The following is a 23910-nucleotide window of genomic DNA, read 5'->3' on the forward strand; positions in this document are numbered from 1 at the left end:
TCTCGGTCTCGGTCTTGGTCTTGGGTTGGTCTTGGTCTTAACTTGTTGCTCTGGTCTTGGTCTTGGTCTTGGTCTTGGTCTTGGTCTTGGTCTTGGTCTTGTATCCTTTCTCAAATATTTCGATATGTGTATTCTAACCTTATGTTTTTTTTATTTCAGGTTCAATTCTCCACTACTAAACCCACTGCTATCATCAGCCCAACCGACTTTATCGACTCTAGTCAATCAAACGTAAGTAAGCTCATATCAAGTATCTATCAGGCTGTATGTATCCTTTCTCAAACATTTTAAAAGATGTTTTCTAACCTTTTGTTTTTTTTATTGCAGGTTCAATTCTCTACTAACGAACCAACTGTTATCATCAACCCAACAGACTTCATCGACTCTAGTCAATCAAACGGTAGGTCTCCGCGGTCTCGGTCTTGGTCTCGGTCTTGTTCTCGGTCTTGGTCTCGGTCTTGGTCTCGGTCTCGGTCTCGGTCTTGGTCTCGGTCTTGGTCTCGGTCTTGGTCTCGTTCTTGGTCTCGGTCTCGGTCTCGTTCTCGGTCTCCTTGGTCTCGGTCTCGGTCTCCTTGGTCTCGGACTTGGTCTCGGTCTTGGTCTCGGTCTTGGACTCGGTCTTGGTCTCGGTCTCGGTCTCCTCGGTCTTGGTCTTACATAATAAATCTCACTTTAATTCAATATTTACCAACAATGCATTTATTTATTGTAGCTCCAGTAACTTTTAGACAATTTGTCTCAAGTATATAAAATATGAAGCAAATTTGTATAAAATGAAATTGTATTAAATTGTCCAACATTATGATGTTCTATAGGTTATAATATTATTAAATATAATAAAATTGTTTTGTTTATTAACGCAAAGAGGCTTGAAAAAGATGAATACAGATTCAGCAAATTTTCTGAGGTCAAAATTCTTTTCCTTATGTAAAATAACAAGATTTTAGTATTGAAAGTATGGTTTAAATTAATGACATGTTCCGAGAGCATGGTCTTGAACTGAGTTTTATTTTTTTATTGCAAATGTGTTGGTTCATTCTCTTTTAATAATATTTTTTATTCTTTAATTATTTTAAATATAAACTTTAATTTTAATTTTTCTGTAAATGCTATTTTAGATACTGTTTAACAAAATTTGCTGAATAATGACACACAATCCGTGTCGAAACGTATATTTATAAATAAATATTTTTATTTATTTGTTTTTTTTTTATTTTGACGATTGGCTGAAAATCAATATTGGAGATGTCTCAACGCCGAACAGGAAAATCTATATTATACATATACATATACATATACATATACATATACATATACATATACATATACATATACATATACATATATATATATATATATATATATATATAATCCTATATATAATGGATTTTTAGAGTAATATTTAATTAAAATAATGGATAAATAAATGATTAATTATAACAGAGTGCAGATTATAAAAATTAACTTGGAATTATGGATTCTAAGTAAACAGAATTATTGTGATTATGTATATACGAGTATATATTTGTTCATATTAAACAATATATATATATATATATACATATATTATATATAAAAATGGAGCTCTCTTTCAAATGTCTGAATAAAACTCGAAAACGGCTGAATCGATTTGGCCAGTCTTAGTATTGAAAAACTCGTGCCAATCCAGAGAAGGTCCAAAAGGTGAGAAATTATTTCAAATCCGCGTAGAAACTTTACATTTTTAATTTGAAATTTTTTGTAGAAGCGTAATTTAAATAAAACAATGGACGGTGGCAATTTCGTGAAATGTCAAACGCTTTTGACAGATGATGTTCAATTACTTTTAATAGGATGTTTTACGCGAATATTATTTATTTATGATAAATTTGTAGTAAGTAGTTTTGTTTGTAGTTTTATTTATATACAAAAACGTTAGTAAGCGGGCCGCATGTGTTACTAGAGACTCAAAATATAAACTTTTTTGATATGTTAATATGAAAATGCACTTTTTAGCATATTTTTCTCAAACACGGTGCTCTGAAAGATCTCATTTGTATAATTATATACTCATTGGTATTTATAAAACATTTTCTAGGTTATATTATTTTTTATTTATCTTATTTAAATTCAGAACCTAAATTTGGTATCGATCAAATGGACATTTTGTCGAATAACATTTTTCCAGTTATAATTTCCCAGAATTTATCGCAGAATATATCGCAGAATAGATAGTAATATATGAAGGTCCGGGATTAAAAAGCTCCACCACCGATGTGCCAAAAACCAGTAAAGTTAAGCATTGTTTAACAACAATATTTAAAAGTAGAGGAAAAAAGATGTATAGCCAGCTACAAACTTAATTTGACAACGATAATCTTTGAAATGGGGGAAATAAACGGTAATATTTGAAAATCCATAATAAAAGTATTTTCTTCCGTTGGTAGTTTTAGCATTAGTTAAAAATGTAATTATTTTGTAAAATACCTTTAAAATTATTAGCCCGTTACAAGTTACCCCGCATATAGGATAAAAAGGTCTAGATAACAAATTTTTGGAAGACATCAAAAAAGCACATTTCTACAATGATATAAGTAGATGTCAGTTTACTGAACGTAGTAAGATAATTATTCGTTTGATATGTCTTATTTGTTGTGATATAATTGTTATGATTTTTACAATATAGTTTATATTTGCTCAAAGTTAAATTGGATCTTTGTGTATCGCCCTGCTCTACATATACACTTTTTATTAAATTTACTTTAATTCATCGAATGTAACTTGAAAAGCAGGTCAAAGAAAAAATACTTAATTCATTTTTTATCTCTCCTCGCAAAAATTTGAAAATTTTGTATAAGCTCAGTAGTATTATTTACAATTTTACACAAAATCCAGAATCCAAAAAGGATCTGAAAAACTTGAAACGTAATTAATAACCAGAAAGACCAAAAAAAACTTGGAATGGATTATACGATGTTTTCTATAGAAAGTGTATAGAACTTTCAGTTTGATTGTATTGACAAAATATAGATAAACTAATGGGGTTTATTATTTTTATAATACCTAATTGTATACAGCATTCAAACAACACATCCTTATGCACTTAAAGTATTAACATTTTTGATTCTCTAGAAAAGGTTTAGAATATACCTTATTTAGCAAAACAACGTTTGCCGGGTCAGCTAGTATATAATAAATTTAAATTAATTTCACAAAGATGTCACCAACACTTTTGCAACTTCTAGAAGTTTTTCCGGGGTTTGTCGAAATATTAAATTAAATTTTCAGTCAGACAAATTGGGAAATAAAATCTTTCTTGTTTCAGACAAAAATGCAAGTTGGCACAAAATTATTAAATTGACATTGGAGAAAATGTAAACTGATGGATAAAATATATTTTAGAAAATCAGTTTCGAAGATACAGTATTAGATCTAATAGAAAAATGCACTGAAATTGTATTCCTAGATTTGTATTATATCCTTGGAGGAGTCCCAGAAGCAATAACAACTGTAAATGCAATTTGCATAAACCATATTGCATTGAAATGCATCAAAATATATTTTGAAGGAAATATATAAATATTAGAATTGCAAAAGATATTGAATTCGTAATAGAAATATGTATTTATTCTGTAATATAAAATATCCTAGTTTTTGAAATTAATATTTCTTTAGGCGCAACTAGGGTGTAAATCCGTACAAATGCAACGGAAGTGCGTTACGGCAGATAAGATAGGATAAGAGTCGAGTGCCAATGATTCGTCATTCGCTCTCGATGAAATCATTTCTATACGGGTCGATTGTGATTAGTCGTCGTGTCGCGTGAATAGAGATCTGTCGTTGTATGCGTACCGATATCAACAAGGAAATCGACATAGATAGATAAGTAAACATTTTAAAGTTACATCGTAGTACAAATCTTGATTCAATGAAAAGTGCCTGAATCAGAAGAATATTTTACCCTCTTCATTGAAAATAATAAAACAAATTAAACATTTGTGCCGTGTACTAAACGTAAGTTTATTGATTAGAAATTATTTCTATATTATTCGTAGTTTCCATAAATCTTTGAAGTCATTAAAATGGAAAATATTTTTTAGACAAGACAGATATTACAGCTGTTAAAGAATGAGATCACCAGCGAAAAAGTAAAAAAATACCATCAGTCAATGAATGTATGTTAATTTTAATTACATGAAGTTCCTCAAACACAATTATTACATGATGAGTGAAGTTGTGAAAACAATATTTGTTTAGGCGTTGTTTAACATAATCCACTGTGTGAACGAATATTATAGAATTTATTAAACAGCAATTACTTCATTTTTCTAATGAAGGTTCATTTCTATATGCTCAATACAATGACAAACGGATCATGTCATATTTGAAGTATGACTTTAATTACTTTATTGCTTTCAAATATTATACATATTTTTAATGCTATTAAGCTTACACTTTTGCTACTTTTTTTAATAAAATTCTACCAACTTGTGTGTGATATTTTTTTTAAGTACTTCCACAGTAGATATTCAAAAATTAAATATTTAAGAAAATATTTTTTGGCAGTTAAAATAAATAAAATTCAAAAATTAAAAAATATCTCAAACATGAACTCCTACTGATATATTGATTATCTTATATTGGTGCAACTAATTTAATTTAGTAAAACCACTCTTATATTTTATTATTGTAATCGTACAAAAATCGAAATTAATTTTTTTTACATTTCTTCACGTTTTGAAGGTTTCTGAACATTTTGGCATACTTCAGAAAAAATGGATGTGTGTGTGTTTTATATGTCCGCATTTTTTTGTCCACGTTTTCGGGCGCACGGATCAACCAATTCGAATGGTTCAAAAAACATTCGATTCCTATTGATAGGGAGATGTGCTGATTAGTTTTTGGCAAAGGCAGGTCCAGCCATTACAAAGATACGGAGTAAAGAGTGCAAAAAATACAAATCGAGTTTTAGAGAGAAAAAAGCATCCGACTTGAATGGTTAAAAAAACATTTGATTCTAATTGATAAGGAGATGTGCTGATAAGTTTTCGGCAAAGGCAGGTCTAGCCGTTTCGGAGATACAGAGCTAAATGTGCAAAAATGGCAGTTTTTGAGAGAACGAAGCGCCCAGAAAACTTTTTGCTTGTTTTACGAAATAATTGCTTTCGGAAAAAAAAATTTGTTTCATTTTTTTTTCAAAAAATATTTTTTTGTATATCGAAAATAATTGAGATTTTAATATAAATTCTGACTAAAGTTCTAACATACTTTAAACAAGTAATTTTAACTTTGGAATTTAGTTCATATAATTCTTATAAATATTAGACAATGTTACAATATTAATAATAATCTATTTGAAAACATTCAATATTTCTCGACCATTTCATTACGGTACGGGAAGTTCCAGCAATTTGCCTCAAGATACGATGCCATACACGACTAGTTTAATTTATTAACGACGCATTTCATACTTCATTAAAAATCCCACCATCTGTTTTGTATCAAAAAGATAATTTAGTTAGTCAAAAGATAATTTTTGGCTTCGGTTACATCATTATTATAAGATTATGGGAAATAATCTATAAAACCGCAAACACGTGTATAATATAAATATATATATATATATATATATATATATGTATATATATTGAGATTATAGTGCTATAAATTATCCGACAGCACTAATAAAGGAAATCCTATCGTAAAAAACATGAAAAACTTTTTTATTATCCCCAAAAGTCGATATTTTTTATTATCCCCAAAGTTCGATATAAAACACATGATAAAGAAAAGTAAATATTTTGGTGGTTTTGGGATACAAAATTGCGCATTACTTTTTATAAAATAAGACAAAATAGTATTTTTTTTTGGAAAATAAAGTTTGTAATTGATTTTAGATAATATACTAGGTGTAAGCGGTATTTTGTCCTAAGGCAAGTTGCTTAAACTTGCCAAAATGTGTAATTTACATAATCAATATATTAATTTGATTAATCTATTATTGAGTCAAAAACGTTTGCAGGTTGTTTTAAAGCAATTTTAAAGTATACCAAGTTGCTTTAGATATTGATAATGTTAGACAATATTATAGACAATTTAATTTTGTACAAATTTGCCAAATATTGTATTTAATTTAGACTAATTGTTTAAAAGTTACAAGATTTAGTAAAAAATGCATAAACGATGTACTGCTAAATTTTTGTTTAAAGTAGTATTAATTATCTGAGTTTGAGTACGATTTTTAAGTATACAGAGTTGCTGTGGAACTTCACAATGTTAGACAATATTATAGAAAAATTAATTTTATACAAATTTGCTACATATTTTATATACTTGAGACAAATTGACTAAAAGTTACTGGAGTTACAATAAATAAATGCACTGTTATATATATATATATATACATATATATATATATATATATATATATATATATATATATATATATGTTTAATTTGAGTTTAATATTCGGGCGTAACATTAATAAAAATAATATGAGTTTTTTTTAAAAAATTTATTTATTTAAAATCCATACGTTTCGGCTAGCATCTTAGCCATCATTCAGTGGTAATCAAGTTAACTATAAAAATTGAAACTAAATAAATTATATGAGAGGAAATTTCATGGAAAAACAATAATAATAATAATAGTAATAAAACACTTACAATTTTGTATCCTAATATAGCATATGAAACCATTATTAATCCATGGTATGAGTATGTGCACATTGATAAGATATATATTTTTTAACACAAACATCACAAATGGTAAAACACACTAATAATCATGATAACTTGACAAGTTGTCGAAACTATGTATTTACTCTTCGGAGTTTAGGATAGAAATGTCACATCTTTCTCAAAGCAGTTTTAAGCATGTGTTGATATTTTTTGGAAAATTTAAAAGGCGATGGGATTTTGTTATTTTTTAAGGAATTTTGACACGCTATTAAGAAACCACGTGTTCGCTTCGTTCAGGGCCGTATTGTCAAAGCGTTTGTTTATCACTTTGTCGTTATGTAATTATAAAAACAACCCCTCAGCGAATCTTCTTTTAATTGTATTCTCTTCAAAATGTAAAATTTTAGGATTAAAAAAATCGATATTATGATTTAAATTTTTAATATGCTCAGTTAACATTGTTTTAAATTGCTTGGGATTTTTTGAATTATTTTTGTGTTGATTAAGGCGTTTACTCAGGTTTTGGCTAGTTTCTCCAATGTAAAAGAGTTCGCAATTAGAGCAATTAATTTGATATACCAAATTCCTGAGGCGGTCAAAATTGAACTTAGATTTCATTTGTGTAAAAATTGAACTAAAAGTTGCATCACAATTACATACCAACAGAATGCCACACTACTGAAATAGTTTTTTCCACGAGAAATATAAATCTTTTACGTACGGTAGGCACATGACACCAGTATATGATTCTAAGTCTAAGCGGTTTTTATGGTCTGTGAGGTCTTTTTGTTTGTTAAAAATGTAACTGCGTCTGTTATTTATGACCGAGTTGATTATGTTCGTAGGATATGAGTTGTTTTTCACTGTGTTTATAACCAGGTCAATGTTCGTGTCCCAGAAGTTTTTGTCAGATAGTAATATGGCGTGGTCTGTTAAATTTCTTATTGTCGCTATTTTCATTTTAAGAGGGTGGTATGAGTGGTAATTTATTAAAAAGCGATTTTAACTAACAAATATATACTAAAATAAACATTTTTGACTTAAATAAATAGCTTAAACTTCAAAAAAAATTATTAGTATTAAAATCACCATTTCATTTAATTTTAAATCATTTTTAACGAATTTTGAAATCTTTGTTGTATATATTAGCTCAGAAGATCCTTCTTGACTAAAAAGAGGTTTTAAATAATAATTTTGTACTAGAGTATATACATTCATTTATTCGAATATTTAGTCAAAACTTCAAAAAACTTTTTGCACAAAAAATCACCTTTCTATACTATTTTTATCTAATTTTTATCTAATTTTCATCTTATTTTTATCAATTTTTTCCTCCCCAGGTATACAGATTTGGCCTGGTTAGAAGAAACGTCCTCGATTTCTGCAAATCCTTTAAGTACTGATGCAACCTGGAAATACGTCCAGGACAATTGGCAAAAAATGATCGACAGGTTCGGATTGGGGGAAAGTAATTTGGGCAGACTTATTCCATCTGTTACCGACAGATTTACTACTGAGGATAGGCTGAAAGAGGTAAAAAGAGGATATGAAAGATGATACAAAATTATCATTTATTCAAAATTTTTATATCGGAGTGTATAAAAGTGTGACCTAGAAAATGTCGTAAATTTTATCTAGTTTCACCCTGTGTGATTGAAAAGGGGTGGTTTTATATGAAGTATTTGAGTTATTTGACAAAAACCAAAAAAATGTCCCGAATTAAAATTTAATTTTTCAGATGAATGACTTCTTTGCCAAATTTCCGGAGGCCGGAGCAGGAGCTGCTGCGCGGAAACTGTTTCCAATAATATAAAATGGTTAAAAGTTAACAAAGACAGTGTTGCAAAATGGTTGAACGAGAGGAAATGATTTAATATATATATATATATATATATATATATATATATATATAAATGATCTTTAGTGTTGATAGTCGAACGCAATTGTAAAACTAAACAGAAAGTTTTTTTAATAAATAAATAAAGTATGTGCATATTTTTGTTATTAATTTAATTTCAAGGTATTCCTCTGTCTGTAAAAAAATAATAGGAGCAATAATAATATGCGTTTAATTTTTGTATTTTGTATAAATAAAAATTGATATATTTTGTATATCTTTTATATATTATATGGTTCAATTTAACACTGATTTGATTTTAAATAAGCGCAAATTAATAATTAAATGAATATATAAACAAGATTTAAAACAAAAAACAAGTCAAAATAGAAAATATTTTTCAGTCAAGACAGGTTTTATAGCTGCTCGAAGACTGAGATTATATCGTCAACAAAAAAGTAAAAAAAAATACCATCAGCCAATGAATGTATGTTAATTTTAATTACATGAAGTTCTTCAAACAGAATTATTACATGATGAGTGAAGTTGCAAAAACAATATTTGGCGTTGTTTAACATAATAATTATCTGCATTTTTATAGGTAATAAAAAATATTGAAGCAGTACACCTTTATTCTATCATGCCGAAGATATATCCTTTTCAGAATTATATCTCAGATATTTTTGGTAGTTTAGATGAAGTCTACATGTTTTTCGATCATGCTAAGTACTACAAAGTTGCATAATGAAGAATAAATTGATATTCAGATTTATTAATCTAAACAAGAGTTGAAGCACAAGAATAGTTTGTGTAGGTTTGTATCATTTCTATACATATATACTTTATAATGGACATCTATGCTATAAATAAACTATTTATTTGTTACAAGTTTACTGTGTGAATTTATTAATCAGCAATTACTTCATTTCTTTAATGAAGGTTCATTTTTAAATGCTAATTACAATGACAAACCGACAATGTCATATCAGAAGTATGACTTTAATTACATTATTGTTTGTAAATATTATACATATTTTTAATGCTATTATAAATATATAATTTATCATTATCATATAAATGTGTATAATGGTTGACACTAATAAATGTGTGCATCACGAGTGTTACCATATTACTGATGAACGTTATTTAAAATTGTTATATGATGTATTTATTTTTACTTAAATGCCATCTCATACAACAACAAAAAAGTTTTACTTCAATACTTATTATATTTGCAATGCGTTACAAATGTGAAATAAAGTTATAACAATTTGCATATATCATTTAGTCAAAATTCAAATTTGAAATTGGCGCCCTTTGTGGCGCTACTGTTCACCGATCGAAAACTCTGAAGTTGCACAAAATGGCGACCTGTCAGCACTTATTGAAGGCGCCTTAGTTCTTTATGGGATTCTAGTGAAAACAAATGGCAAAAAAAAGAAGTGAGTGCTATATAAATAATGTAGTTAGTTGTGCAAGAAATATTTTGTGATGCAAGAAAAATGGAGCACACTTAGAAGTCACGAGCGGCGGATCGGGTAGTAATTGAAAGGTGTGGTAATAGACATTTAGTATATAGACATTTGATAGTTTTGTTAAGAACGAATTTTATGGGTTCAAGGTATTCCTCTGTCTGTAAAAAAGTAATAGAAGCAATAATAATATGCGTTTAATTTTTGTATTTTGTATAAATAAAAATTGATATATTCTGTATATCTTTTATATATTATATGGTTCAATTTAACACTGATTTGTTTTTAAATAAGAGCAAATTAATAATTAAATGAATATATAAACAAGATTTAAAACAAAAAAACAAGTCAAAATAGAAAATATTTTTCAGTCAAGACAGGTTTTATAGCTGCTCGAAGACTGAGATTATATCGTCAACAAAAAAGTAAAAAAAATACCATCAGCCAATGAATGTATGTTAATTTTAATTACATGAAGTTCTTCAAACAGAATTATTACATGATGAGTGAAGTTGCAAAAACAATATTTGGCGTTGTTTAACATAATAATTATCTGCATTTTTATAGATAATAAAAAATATTGAAGCAGTACACCTTTATTCTATCATGCCGAAGATATATCCTTTTCAGAATTATATCTCAGATATTTTTGGTAGTATAGATGAAGTCTACATGTTTTTCGATCTTGCTAAGTATTACAAAGTTGCATAATAAAGAATAAATTGATATTCAGATTTATTAATCTAAACAAGAGTTGAAGCACAAGAATAGTTTGTGTAGGTTTGTATCATTTCTATACATATATACTTTATAATGGACATCTATGCTATAAATAAACTATTTATTTGTTACAAGTTTTCTTTGTGAATTTATTAATCAGCAAATACTTCATTTCTTTAATGAAGGTTTATTTTTAAATGCTAATTACAATGACAAACCGACAATGTCATATCCGAAGTATGACTTTAATTACATTATTGTTTGTAAATATTATACATATTTTTAATGCTATTATAAATATATAATTTATCATTATCATATAAATGTGTATAATGGTTGACACTAATAAATATGTGCATCACGAGTGTTACCATATTACTGATGAACGTTATTCAAAACTGTTATATGATGTATTTTTACTTAAATGCCATCTCATACAACAACAAAAAAGTTTTACTTCAATACTTATTATATTTGCAATGCGTTACAAATGTGAAATGTAGTTATAACAATTTGCATATATCATTTAGTCAAAATTCAAATTTGAAATTGGCGCCCTTTGTGGCGCTACTGTTCACCGATCGAAAAGTCTGAAGTTGCACAAAATGGCGACCTGTCAGCACTTATTGAAGGCGCCTTAGTTCTTTGTGGGATTCTAGTGAAAACAAATGGCAAAAAAAGAAGTGAGTGCTATATAAATAATGTAGTTAGTTGTGCAAGAAATATTTTGTGATGCAAGAAAAATGGAGCACCCTTAGAAGTCACGAGCGGCGGATCGGATAGTAATTGAAAGGTATGGTAATAGACATTTAGTATATAGACATTTGATAGTTTTGTTAAGTACGAGTTTTATGGGTTCGTGCTGATTCTTGCTTGTGATTTAGTAGTCAGTTTTGATGCATCGAATTCCAATACAGATTTTTTTATACTTAAAAGTTATATATACACTTATAGGTAATATTTTTACAACATAACCTGTAAGTTACAAGCAAAGATGTTGAAAATCGAAATAAAACTAGTGGGGCGCACGGCATCGTTCCTTTGGGCAACTTGCTGGAACTTCCCGTACAAAAAATTATTTTTAAAAACATTAACATTTTTGACACGCACACATACATCCATTTTTTGTAATGTATGTCAAAATGTCCAGAAACCTCACCTCACGATTACTATAACTTACCCTAAGGGGAGTAAAAAAATGTAGTAAAAGAATTAGAATTAAATAAGTGAGCAAATAGTAATTATAAATAACTTGCAGAATTATGTTCTGGATCATAGATCACTCAGCCATTTTCTCTTTAGTTTTTCGACTGACTGGGATTGACATATGTATCCAATTTGTCTCGAACAATCAACCTTCTGCTTTTAATGACTTCTATTGGGAATTTTTAGGTCCTCGTGAATTATATATAAACCCATCAAGTGCTGCATATCATTCTCAGTATATTGCTTTGGGCTTTCTGAATTATACAAATATGTTATATACCAGGGGTCGGCAAGCTTTTAACTGTAGTGTGCCAAGACACTCTACCAATATGATTTAGAGTGCCACCTTAATTTTGAAATATATAGTTAGGTTCTAGGGGAGAAGAATTATAACCAAATTTATCTTTTAAACATTTTTATTAACAAATAACATGAATTTCTAATATAAACAGTGCTGGATTACCCCATAGGCCCATTAGGCCCGGGCCTGGGGCGGCATAATTTAGGGGGCGGCAAGTTTTTCAAAATGTAAATATTTTAAACTCGATGAAATGACACAACAATTCATTTTAAGGATACATCCTGAATTTTTTTTTTGTAAATTTAGAGATCATTTTCGATAAAATAGAACGTAATGCGTTTTCTAATCAAATTTATTATTCGTGGGTGCCGCATTGATATTTTCTTGATGTATCATATTTAATATAATAATTATCAAACTGATAAGATTTTTTGAAGAAATATTGAAAAACTGTTTGTTTTTTGTAATTTTGTTCAGGTGAATCTTATAAGACACTTTTTACTTGTATGACGAAATAAAAACTATCGAAAATTTTGCGAGAGCATGGTCAGCGTTTTTGGTGACCCAAAAAGGTGTCATTTGGTGATAAAAAATGATCATTGACATCAAATTATTAGATTTTTTATAAAAAAATTATTATTTATTACAAATTTTGTCTTCATTATTTTGAATCATTCCGTATCAAGATTTTTAATTTCTAAAGTTTACTTCTTAGATAGTTTAATTGTCCTTTGCAAGGATCAATCACCATGAATGATTCAAAAAATATTCACTTGGCTTTGACTGAGAGGCGTACTGTTTATGCCAAAGGCAGGTTTAGCATTTTTGGAGATACAGAGCGCAGAAGGTGCAAAAGTGGTCATGAAGGTTTTGAGAGTACAGATCATCCGATTGGAATGACTCAAAAAATATTTTGTTCGTGGTATTTTAGTGATATGAAGAAATGATTAGTTTTCCGAAACGGCAAGTCCACTGGTTTCAAAGTTTTGAGAAAATTAAAATATCTAAAATTTTCAAATAATCGAATTACTTTAGAATTTAGAAAAAACTCGAAATTTTTGAATATCTCGGTTCTATTTATCGAGTTTAGTCCAATGTCTTTTTAATTTGTGAAATCAGTTCAGGCGTTTTTGAAAATTAAATTTTGATTTATCACATCACAAAAGCGCCTTTTAACACAAATTTTGATTATGAAGTTTTATCAAACTTTGATGAATTTTTAAAATAGTCAAATATTTTGACTCCTAATTTGACTCTTTTTTCAATTTTAAAAATCGGTTTCTGGCTTTATTCCAAAAACGTAATATTTTTGCTTTTTTATGCTAATTTCAAACAACCGGCTCGTCCGATCGTCCCGCAAACCTAATCTGTCCGGCAGGTTTTTGCCAAAAATTAATGAATACGATTTCCAACCAAGATTTTTCGAATGGTTTTTGAATTTTTAAAATCGACCTAAAATTGTGGGCTAAAACTTTGACGAATTTTTTCTCTCTTTTACTAATTACAAAAAAAAAGATTGGTCAACCGTTAAACCTGCTTCCCAAAAATTTAGGTAATTATTCATTCCTTCAGTACAAGTAAATTTTTTTTGAATTATTCGGAAACCAGCCTCTCGGTTCTTTCAAAAACTGAATTGCAATTTTTGCACTTTTGTTCTGTATTTTCCAAACGGCTAAACCCGTCTTAGCCAAAAACTAATCAGAACTTTCTTATCTATGAGAATGAAACATACATACATACACACACATCCGTTTTTTTAAGGTATGCCAAAATGTTCAGAAATGTTCAGAAATGTCTGAAACGCAAAAATATGCAAAAAAATTTATTTTCGATCTTTTGCGATTGCTATAATTTACGAGTACTTTAAGGAAAGTTAAAAGTTGTATTTAAGTAATCTTATATATAAAAATGGATCGCAAAATGTGTTGGTAAGCGCATAACTCAACAACGCCTGGACCAATTTGGACAATTCTTCTTTTAAAATGTTCGTTCATGTCCAAGGATGGTTCTTACGGCGAGAAAAAATCGAATAATTGCCGGGAAAAACCTTAAAAACAGCCCTTTTCTTTTTTAATCGAGTAGGCAACGAAATTTGTAGAAAAAACAATGATCTACGTCATGACATTTTGTGTAGTTTTTGATAATCTAATTTTTAATATATTTATATAAACATAGAAATATCTTTCTATTAATTAACCAGCTATATTGGCAGCCAAAACATTGATGTAAATAAATTAAATTTCAAAATTCAAGAACAAATTACAGGCGAATCAGTTGATTCGGCAACTAACCAAGACGATTCACCGGAGTTTTTAAACTCGCTGGATTTTGATAGGATTGTCACCTCACAATCTTCAATTAAAGGTTGGATCGGCAATTATAATGTTGCAAAATATTGACCAACCGCGCCTTTGCAACGGCACAAGGTTAGCGATAAAAAAACTATCAAACAACGTGATGGAAGCAACTATATTGAAAGGATTATACTACATTTACATATTATACTATACTTAAAGCAGAAGATGTTCTCGCACCGTGCATCCCAATGATTTCGACTGATGTGCCATTTGAGATTAAACGACTACAGTTTCCAGTGCGTTTATGGTATCATTAAGTGTTTGTGATATTATTTTGGTAAACCCATGTTTCTTACATGGAAAATTGTATGTTGTCTGCTCCCGTATTGGAAAACCATCAGATTTGTTTGTCTATGCGCCAGGTAATCAAACAAACAACATCGTTTATCACAAAGCACTACAATAAAATTTGAACTGATTTTTGAATTATGATTTACATGATTAAAATTACTTACTTTTAAATGCTTATAGTGTTTTATTTAATTATTTTTAATTCACACCGAATTATTACCAGGGTAACCTTTCTGTTCAGGATAATTTTTTGCAAAGAATAGAAAAAAGGTAGGAACAGAACACCGCCACATTACAATTTTTTTTGACAGGACGAAGTCTGTCGGGTCGGCTAGTTTAGAATAAAATTATAGTTTAATTAAAAAAGTAAAAAATTAATAGGGCGGCAGAAAGCTTAATCCGCCACTGAATATAAACTAAACAACTTTAATGCGAACCTTGTACCTTTTCCTTAACATTTCAAGATCCGGGGTATAATTTGTAACTTTCAATTTCACACAAGATTCTGAATGTTTAGTTGTTAAACGATTTCTTTGTGAACTCAAAATATGTTTCATGTGAGAAAAAATTTGTTCACAGAGATATGTGGAATCAAAAGCTGAAAGGAGAGCGCATACAATTTTCTTTAAACAATTAAATCTTTTCCGGCAATGTCATTTAACAATATAATATGGCTGTTGATTTTTCCATAGAGTCATCTTTCAGTTTTTTTTTTGTAATTCCTTCCATTTTGTTTTCCATAATTCTGAAGATATTAGTTCGATAATTTCCATTTCAAAATTATCAACATTAATCCATTCGAAAGTCAACAAATCAAACGGTATTGTTGATGGATCTATTAAATCTGGTTTTATGAGGAAGGAAAATATAGGCACATAAGCTTCAAAGCGAGCTACGTTAGAAAATTAATTATAATTAAACATTTTCTCTTATTTAAAAATCACTCGATATTTCCGATTTTCCTCATTACTTTATAGAGTGCCATTCAAAACCCCATCGCGTGCCAAGCCTGGCACGCGTGCCGTAGGTTGCCGATGCCTGTTATATACCATGTGTCGATATTGGAATTGTCATCGAGAAGCTTATTTTGTAATCAAAGTTTGGATGATCTTCCTATGAGCCAGTTCAGGTACTTCAATTTTAAATCTATTTATTCCTTTTTCATTATTATGTACATTTTCCAATTTAGTTTACTATCTACATGCATTATTAGATTTTTTTATCAGGCCTTGTGTGGCTTCTTAATGAAACGATAAGATGTTGGGATTTGGTAATATCTGGTTCGATGTTCCATTTTTTAGCTGTAATTCTGTTTCTCTTAATGAGCAAAAGATGCTCGAAGTTTATTTATTTATTACCCTTTTTTTATTTATTATGCCCTTCCTTGCAGATTTTTTTGACAGCACGTGAGGCTCCAAATAAAAACCTCGATATGCAATTTGAAGAAATGTTCCCATGACAATCTTACTAATGTTGAAATGCAGTTAAAATGGAGATTTTATTTTATTTTAGTTTGATTTTTAGACCATTCACACTTTTATACATTTATATTTTCTAGCAATTTACAATATCTTCTGACAAAATACTATATTTTCTGACACTTTTAAACAGTTTCTATGTTTTCATTTTCTGACTATTTTTAAACATTTTCAGATTTAAAGCATGTTCTGATGATTTACAATATTTTTTGATAATTTTTTTTTAACAATTTCTATGTTTTTTTCAAAACAATGACTATTTATTATAAATTTGAAACTATTTGACTATTTATTTTAAATTTGAAACTATTTGACTATTTATTTTAAATTTGAAACTATTTGACTATTTATTTTAAATTTGAAACTATTTGACTATTTATTTTAAATTTGAAACTATTTGACTATTTATTTTAAATTTGAAACTATTTAACTATTTATTTTAAATTTGAAACTATTTGACTATTTAGTTTAAATTTGAAACTATTTGACTATTTATTTTAAATTTGAAACTATTTGATTATTTATTTTAAATTTGGAACTATTTGACTATTTATTTTAAATTTGAAACTATTTGACTATTTATTTTAAATTTGAAACTATTTGACTATTTATTTTAAATTTGAAACTATTTGACTATTTATTTTAAATTTGAAACTATTTGACTGTTTATTTTAAATTTGAAACTATTTGACTATTAATTTTAAATTTGAAACTATTTGACTATTTATTTTAAATTTGAAACTATTTGACTATTTATTTTAATGTAGGTCCTACATCATAGTCCGGCGACACTATAGTCTAGACGACGACCCTTATAAAAAATAGTTCATGTTACACTCGTAATATTATACTTTATGAATTCTTAACATGGCGGGCACCTTGAAATAATACTAATATTATTTCAAAACTAAAGATACATTAATTATAAGCCTAATAATAAGTAATTAAAAAAGTAATTTAAATTACACTAACTCATGTCACTAATTGAAAGTTATTGAATTGTATTAAATTGTTTGTCATAAAATTGTTTTGTTCTACTATTTTGTACACTTCACTTAGTTTATTAATTCACGTGATTGTGTTCATTATCAATGGGTAAAGCACAAACCTTAGTGGCAGCTCTTTTGAAAATGTTAATTTGAACTCTCACTGTCACAGGTCACTATACGCATTTCCTTATTTGGTCCTGGATATATTTCGACAATGCCCAATGTCTTCTTTTATTAATTGCTTTGCAAACAATGCACAGCCCGTGCAATTTGATAGAATTTGCAATTATGTAATAAATTTTCCTTCGCCGGCGTTTTCCAAAAGAGTTATACAATTCGCTGTAGATACTGGTAGCGCCTATTCTCCGGAACATCAAGTACGTTTGGGTCGGGAATGGTTATAATGATTTTGCCAAATAGGAAGTGACATAAATTTAATCTGTGACAAATATGTAAATTCTTTAAATATATAAACCAAACAACACCAAAATGGGGTGATTTGATGAAAATGAAATGCCAATTGATTTCGTACAATTCTACAAAATTATTAAAGTTTTTTTTTCTTTTTTTTTTCATAAAATATAGCATGTTTCTTTAATTGCCAAGGACGTTTCAACAAAATTTTTACCGGTGTTTGAACAAATGCTAAAAATAGGTTTTCCTCGATAAATAATAAATCGTCTGAGGGTAGCTAAACAATACTCTAACATTGAATTTGATACAAAAACTAAATGAACAGCTCCCGTACTGAAGCATACAAATAAACATATCTCTTTTGATTTTTCTATAACCTCCAGTACGATGATCTATCAAAATCATCGAAGTTAAGTCCATCCCACAATACCTGGGTGGTAATTGCAAAGTCACATGATTGTTTGATACGTTACCCATCGAATACAACTTACGACTTGGAAACGGATGAAACTGCTTTGTACAATACCTTCGCATACATTTCTATCGCTAATTAGCCAATATGCACAATCTCTGAACGTATATAATAAATGATGAGCGGCATAATGAAAAAATGTAATAAGTTTACATCTGGCAATCAGCGATAATGCGCATTATTTTTAGTATCACATCTGGGTGACGATTATAGTAATTTAAATCTAAAAACTTATTGCAACGCGAATGCGCAAAATGCGTATTTCGTCTAACAATGGGTAGAACTTTTTTATATCTGATTTAACTTTAATTAGTAATTTTTTCAATATATATTTCATTTCGGTTCGTGTTAATATAACTATTTCTGAACGAACCTCAATGCTGATAGTTATTAATTCGCCGCATGTACGTTTACTTTTGCTTGAACAATTTCTCAATAAACGAGTAAATTCTCTAATTAAATTTGTAAACGACGAATATATTTTCAATATAACATTTATGGTTTGCTCTATTACCGTTAACGTTGTTTGTTCAATTTTATCTTTGATTTTCAAAAGGTTGTCAACGTCAAAAGTGAGTTTGCCAGTAGTTTTCAACCACGACGGATCAAACCACCACAAATTTTAATTAATCATATCTTCCGGTAAAGGAATTAAATTGGCAGTATTAATCCATGCCAATACTAGTTTAAAATTGCTCCAAAGTAATTTGAGGTTAATCGAATTTTCAAAATAACTCTTAACTTCATTAATAAATTTGTATAATAAGTAATCCGCGCATCGTTCCAATCGAGATAATAAAATGTTGCGAAATGGAGCAACTCGCGATTTTGTCGCTAAAATTTGTACTGATTGTGAGCAATCTAAGTAATTATTAATAAATTTTACGTAGAATGTTTGATTCAACATATTTAGTAAATTCTGCTTATTAGCTTGTAACTGCGAAACTGTATCCGCTCCGGTAATTAAATAATCGAAATCAAAATCGCTTTTGACTATTCCAAATTTAGTGGGAAAACTCTTATAAATTTCTTTACAAAACTGTTCAAAACACAATAATTCTAAAAACGGAGTATATGCCGTGCCGTATGTTGAAGTATTCAAATCAAAAAGTTTTATGATATTATTCGTATTATCGCACCGAATAGTTAATTTCCTATCATCTTTGTGAATTGTAATTGACCGATGCAACCTTTCAAAATCAGCTGCCATCAGACAAATGTGCGAAGTAAATCCTAAATGTTTGAAAAATATATCAGTTTGTTTAGCTGGCCCTACTGATTGTAAATTATTAAGGGACCGACTGTTATTTGTAATACATGAGGTGTCAAATACCACACTCAATTTGGCTGAAACTTTCGTTTTAATTATCAAATAATTATGCAAAAAATATGAATTTATTGATTGTAAAAGTTTATTGACTTCTCTTATATAGAGAGATTTTGAATATTTAATTCTAAAATTTTTATACTCTTTAAATAATTTTGTATCAACATGAGCGAGAGGCGCGGATCGTTTCAATGCGATCTGTTTAGAGTTACCCAAATTAATTTTATTGTATTGTGTATTTTGCACGTTGAATCTACCGTCAAAATACCGTTGATTAAATAAGGTTTTATTCTGGTTATTTTCATTATTAAAAAAAGATGTTCTAATTAATAGATTTTTTGCTGGCCCTTCACAATGCAATAGTGTATTGTGTTTGTTCTGGCAAACTCCGCAACGAAATGAAAATTGACAATTATCTCTATGGTGATTTGTTTTTAAGCAATTCGTACAGATTCTTAATTGATGGGCTTGTGATTTTCTTTTTTTGACTGTTAATTTTCGAAAATCTTCACAATTGTATAACGAATGAGCACTTTGACATAATACACATTGCAATGTGTTTGAGATCGCATGTGAAGTTGTATCCATATCGCTATTTAAAGATGTGGGTTTGTGAAATTTGCTAGTAGGTATTTTATTGATTAAAGAATATAACATTTCTTTTAATCGATCAGAAGTATCAATGACTTCGGAGAGATCGATCTCACATAACTTATTCGACTCCTCTTCGTCGTCATTGATATTAATTAAATTAATGATTACGTTTTCATAATCTTTATTTAAAGTATTTAATTTCTCTAAACAATTACTGAGATCCCTACTATTTAATTCAGACATCGGCAGCTTTAGTAACTTTTGGCAATGAATTTCTACTTTCGTTAGTTTCATCTCTAACACTTTCTTTTTAGCTTTTAATGCTTTTTGCGAATCCATTTTTTGCACAGATCAAAACAACATGTATAAAAAAGGATGTATTTAGGTAATAAAGGAATAATTTAGGGATGTACTTGAACTGACCTTTCTTGCTGTCCCGCTGTGCCTTTGTTGTTGCCTGCGTATAATCTCAGCTGTTCCGTTCGGCTTGCTTCGTCCTCACGGTGTTAACACTTGTTGTTTAACTTTTTTGTTAAACTTATTTATAATATTTAATATTTGATTTATTATTAATAAAATTTTATAATGGAAATACTATTATTCTTTTGAATATAGTTTTTTGATTTGTGATTTTATTAAACTTAATCACTGAATTTTAATCATTTATTTGCTGTATTATTAAATTTAATCATTTTCATTCTATTAATTTGATCTTAATTTAATAATAACTCACTTGAATTTATTAATTTTGTTAGTGATTTTATAAACTAATCACTTGAATTATTAATATTATTAAATTTAATTTCTTGCACTATAGATTTGATTTTAATTTAATAATTTACTTTAATATTTTAGCGGACTGTATGTTGCTGGTTGATTAATTTACTTGAACATCCAAAAGATCACTTAAAATTATTAATATTGTTTATTTGTGTCCTTTGGAAAGTTGTAAAAGTCCAAATGATAAATATGCGGCTCTTTTGGACCAAATGTTAAGGCGCAAAGCTTAAAAATTACTTCCACGTCTAACAGGGTGTTGTCGTTATTTACTTATTCCAACCACTACACTTTTAATTTGTTCTATAATGGAACTGCTGGTGTGATCGGTGATTAAATAAATAAAATGCGACCTTTAATATTAGTATGTTTATTATATAAAAAAGAATATATTGAATATAAGGGCATCAGATAGTTAGTCTTTCTATGCTGAGCTCTGAACTTATACTGACTACAAAAATAGTCAAAATTAACATTAATAATATTAGCCCCGCCCGTAAGAGGCGGGTTACATTAATTTGTACATATACGGGGGTTGATTTCTTGGACTTAATAGATGATTCCTTGAAATGATCTGAAGGCATTTGCAGACCCATAAATAAAATTACCGACGCCGATATAGATAGTCCAGACATATAACTAACATCAAAAAATAAAAAAATATCTTATGTTACCAATGCATCTAGCACTTGAACTGTGAATGACATTAGACCACCTAATTTAGACCACCTACATCATAGTCCGGCGACACTATAGTCTAGACGACGACCCTTATAAAAAATAGTTCATGTTACACTCGTAATAATATACTTTATGAATTCTTAACAGACTATATATTTTAAATTTGAAACTATTTGACTATTTATTTTAAATTTGAAACTATTTGACTATTTATTTTAAATTTGAAACTATTTGACTATTTATTTTAAATTTGAAACTATTTGACTATTTATTTTAAATTTGAAACTATTTGACTATTTATTTTAAATTTGAAACTATTTGACTATTTATTTTAAATTTGAAACTATTTGACTATTTATTTTAAATTTGAAACTATTTGACTATTTATTTTAAATTTGAAACTATTTGACTATTTATTTTAAATTTGAAACTATTTGACTATTTATTTTAAATTTGAAACTATTTGACTATTTATTTTAAATTTTGAAACTATTTGACTATTTATTTTAAATTTTGAAACTATTTGACTATTTATTTTAAATTTTAAAACTATTTGATTAATTATTTTAAATTTGAAACTATTTGACTAATTATTTTAAATTTGAAACTATTTGACTATTTATTTTAAATTTGAAACTATTTGACTATTTATTTTAAATTTGAAACTATTTGACTATTTTTTTTAAATTTGGAACTATTTGACTATTTATTTTAAATTTGAAACTATTTGACTATTTATTTTAAATTTTAAACTATTTGACTATTTATTTTAAATTTGAAACTATTTGACTATTTATTTTAAATTTGAAACTAATTGACTATTTATTTTAAATTTGAAACTATTTGACTATTTATTTGAAGTTTGAAACTATTTGACTAATTATTTTAAATTTGAAACTATTTGACTATTTATTTCAAATTTGAAACCATTTGACTATTTTATTTAAACGATTTTTTTTTGTTAATAAGTACATTTATCATCGATTTGCAATTACATTGATGTTCTTTTAACACTCAGCAGATTTGAATTTGCCATCGACGTCATCGCACTTTGGATGAATGCGGCGCTTTAAATATTTTACTTGATTTATATAAAAAATTAAGAAACCCTAGATAATCAAAGAAAATGTTAAAAAAAATTAATCATTGAATTAAATATCAAATTTAATAAGACTTTGCATTTCATGATTCGAATGATTGCTTGCATGGTAGCTTTCGTGTGGATTAATATATTACAAGTGCATGCGTAGTTCTAGTTTTAATAACACTAACAAAATAACCATCTATTCTATTTTCAATCAATAATCATGTAATCATTTGAATCATTTAAAATTATGCAATGCGTAATTATCATTCATTACACTTTTTATCACTGCTTTCAATTCATAAATTCGTTTTCTGTACATCCAAGTGCAAATTGTAAACCGTTGTGACATTATTACATTTTATTTCTGAGTATTCGGACTAAGTCACATCAACACATAATGTACAAATTGAAGAAAACTGTAGGAAGTGGACTTATCAAGTAATGTATGAAAACTAGGGTATATATTTGATTTAATTATTATCAATTTAAATGAGACATCATCAATTATGTATTCATCCATGTAACATAACTAATGTTCTTTTTTTTTCAGATCCTTCTAATTCAACTGTCACTAATCTGAAGAAGTTCCACACAGATAACCTTCTCTAAAAGATGTATTCTAACCTTGTTTTTTTATTGCAGGTTCAATTCTCCACTAATGAACTAACTGCTATCATCAACCCAACAGACTTTATCGACTCTAGTCAATCAAACAGTAAGCTCATATCAAGTATCTATCAGGCTGTATGTATTCTTTCTCAAACATTTTAAAAGATGTATTCTAACCTTTTGTTTTTTTTTATTGCAGGTTCAATTCTCCACTACTGAATCAACTGCCACCATCGACTCAACCGACTTTATCAACTCTAGTCAATCCAACAGTAAACTCATATCTTAACTTAGGTCTTTGGTCTTGGTCTTAACTTGTTGCCCTGGTCTTGGTCTTGGTCTTGGTCTTGGTCGTGGTCTTGGTCGTGGTCTTGGTCGTGGTCTTGGTCGTGGTCTTGGTCGTGGTCTTGGTCGTGGTCTTGGTCGTGGTCTTGGTCGTGGTCTTGGTCGTGGTCTTAACTTGTTGCCCTGGTCTTAATCTTGGTCTTGGTATTGGTCTTGGTCTTAATTTGTTGCCCTGGCCTTGGTCTTGGTCTTGGTCTTGGTCTTAACTTGTTGCCCTGGTCTGGTCTTGGTATTGGTATTGGTATTGGTCTTGGTTTTAACTTGTTGCCCTGGTCTTGGTCTTGGTCTTGGTAT

The 23910-nt window shown here is 28.6% G+C and overlaps 2 protein-coding genes across 2 annotated transcripts in view; both read left to right on the top strand.

The window, feature by feature from the left end:
- Positions 1-23910, top strand: part of LOC113378652 — a 208821-nt gene that overhangs the window by 6832 nt on the left and 178079 nt on the right. Inside the window, exon 2 of the mRNA XM_026619214.1 lies at positions 160-231. The gene's annotated coding sequence lies outside the window, so the exon portion shown is untranslated. The remainder of the gene's footprint in view (positions 1-159; positions 232-23910) is intronic.
- LOC113378653 (glutamyl aminopeptidase-like) overlaps positions 11364-23910 on the top strand; it is a 140441-nt gene continuing 127894 nt past the window's right edge. Inside the window, exon 1 of the mRNA XM_026619215.1 lies at positions 11364-11481. The gene's annotated coding sequence lies outside the window, so the exon portion shown is untranslated. The remainder of the gene's footprint in view (positions 11482-23910) is intronic.

The sequence above is a fragment of the Ctenocephalides felis genome, unplaced genomic scaffold (genome assembly GCF_003426905.1).
Source record: "Ctenocephalides felis isolate EL2017-DRISC unplaced genomic scaffold, ASM342690v1 CF-g0.4_SCAFFOLD_01886, whole genome shotgun sequence".
Lineage (NCBI taxonomy): Eukaryota > Metazoa > Arthropoda > Insecta > Siphonaptera > Pulicidae > Ctenocephalides > Ctenocephalides felis.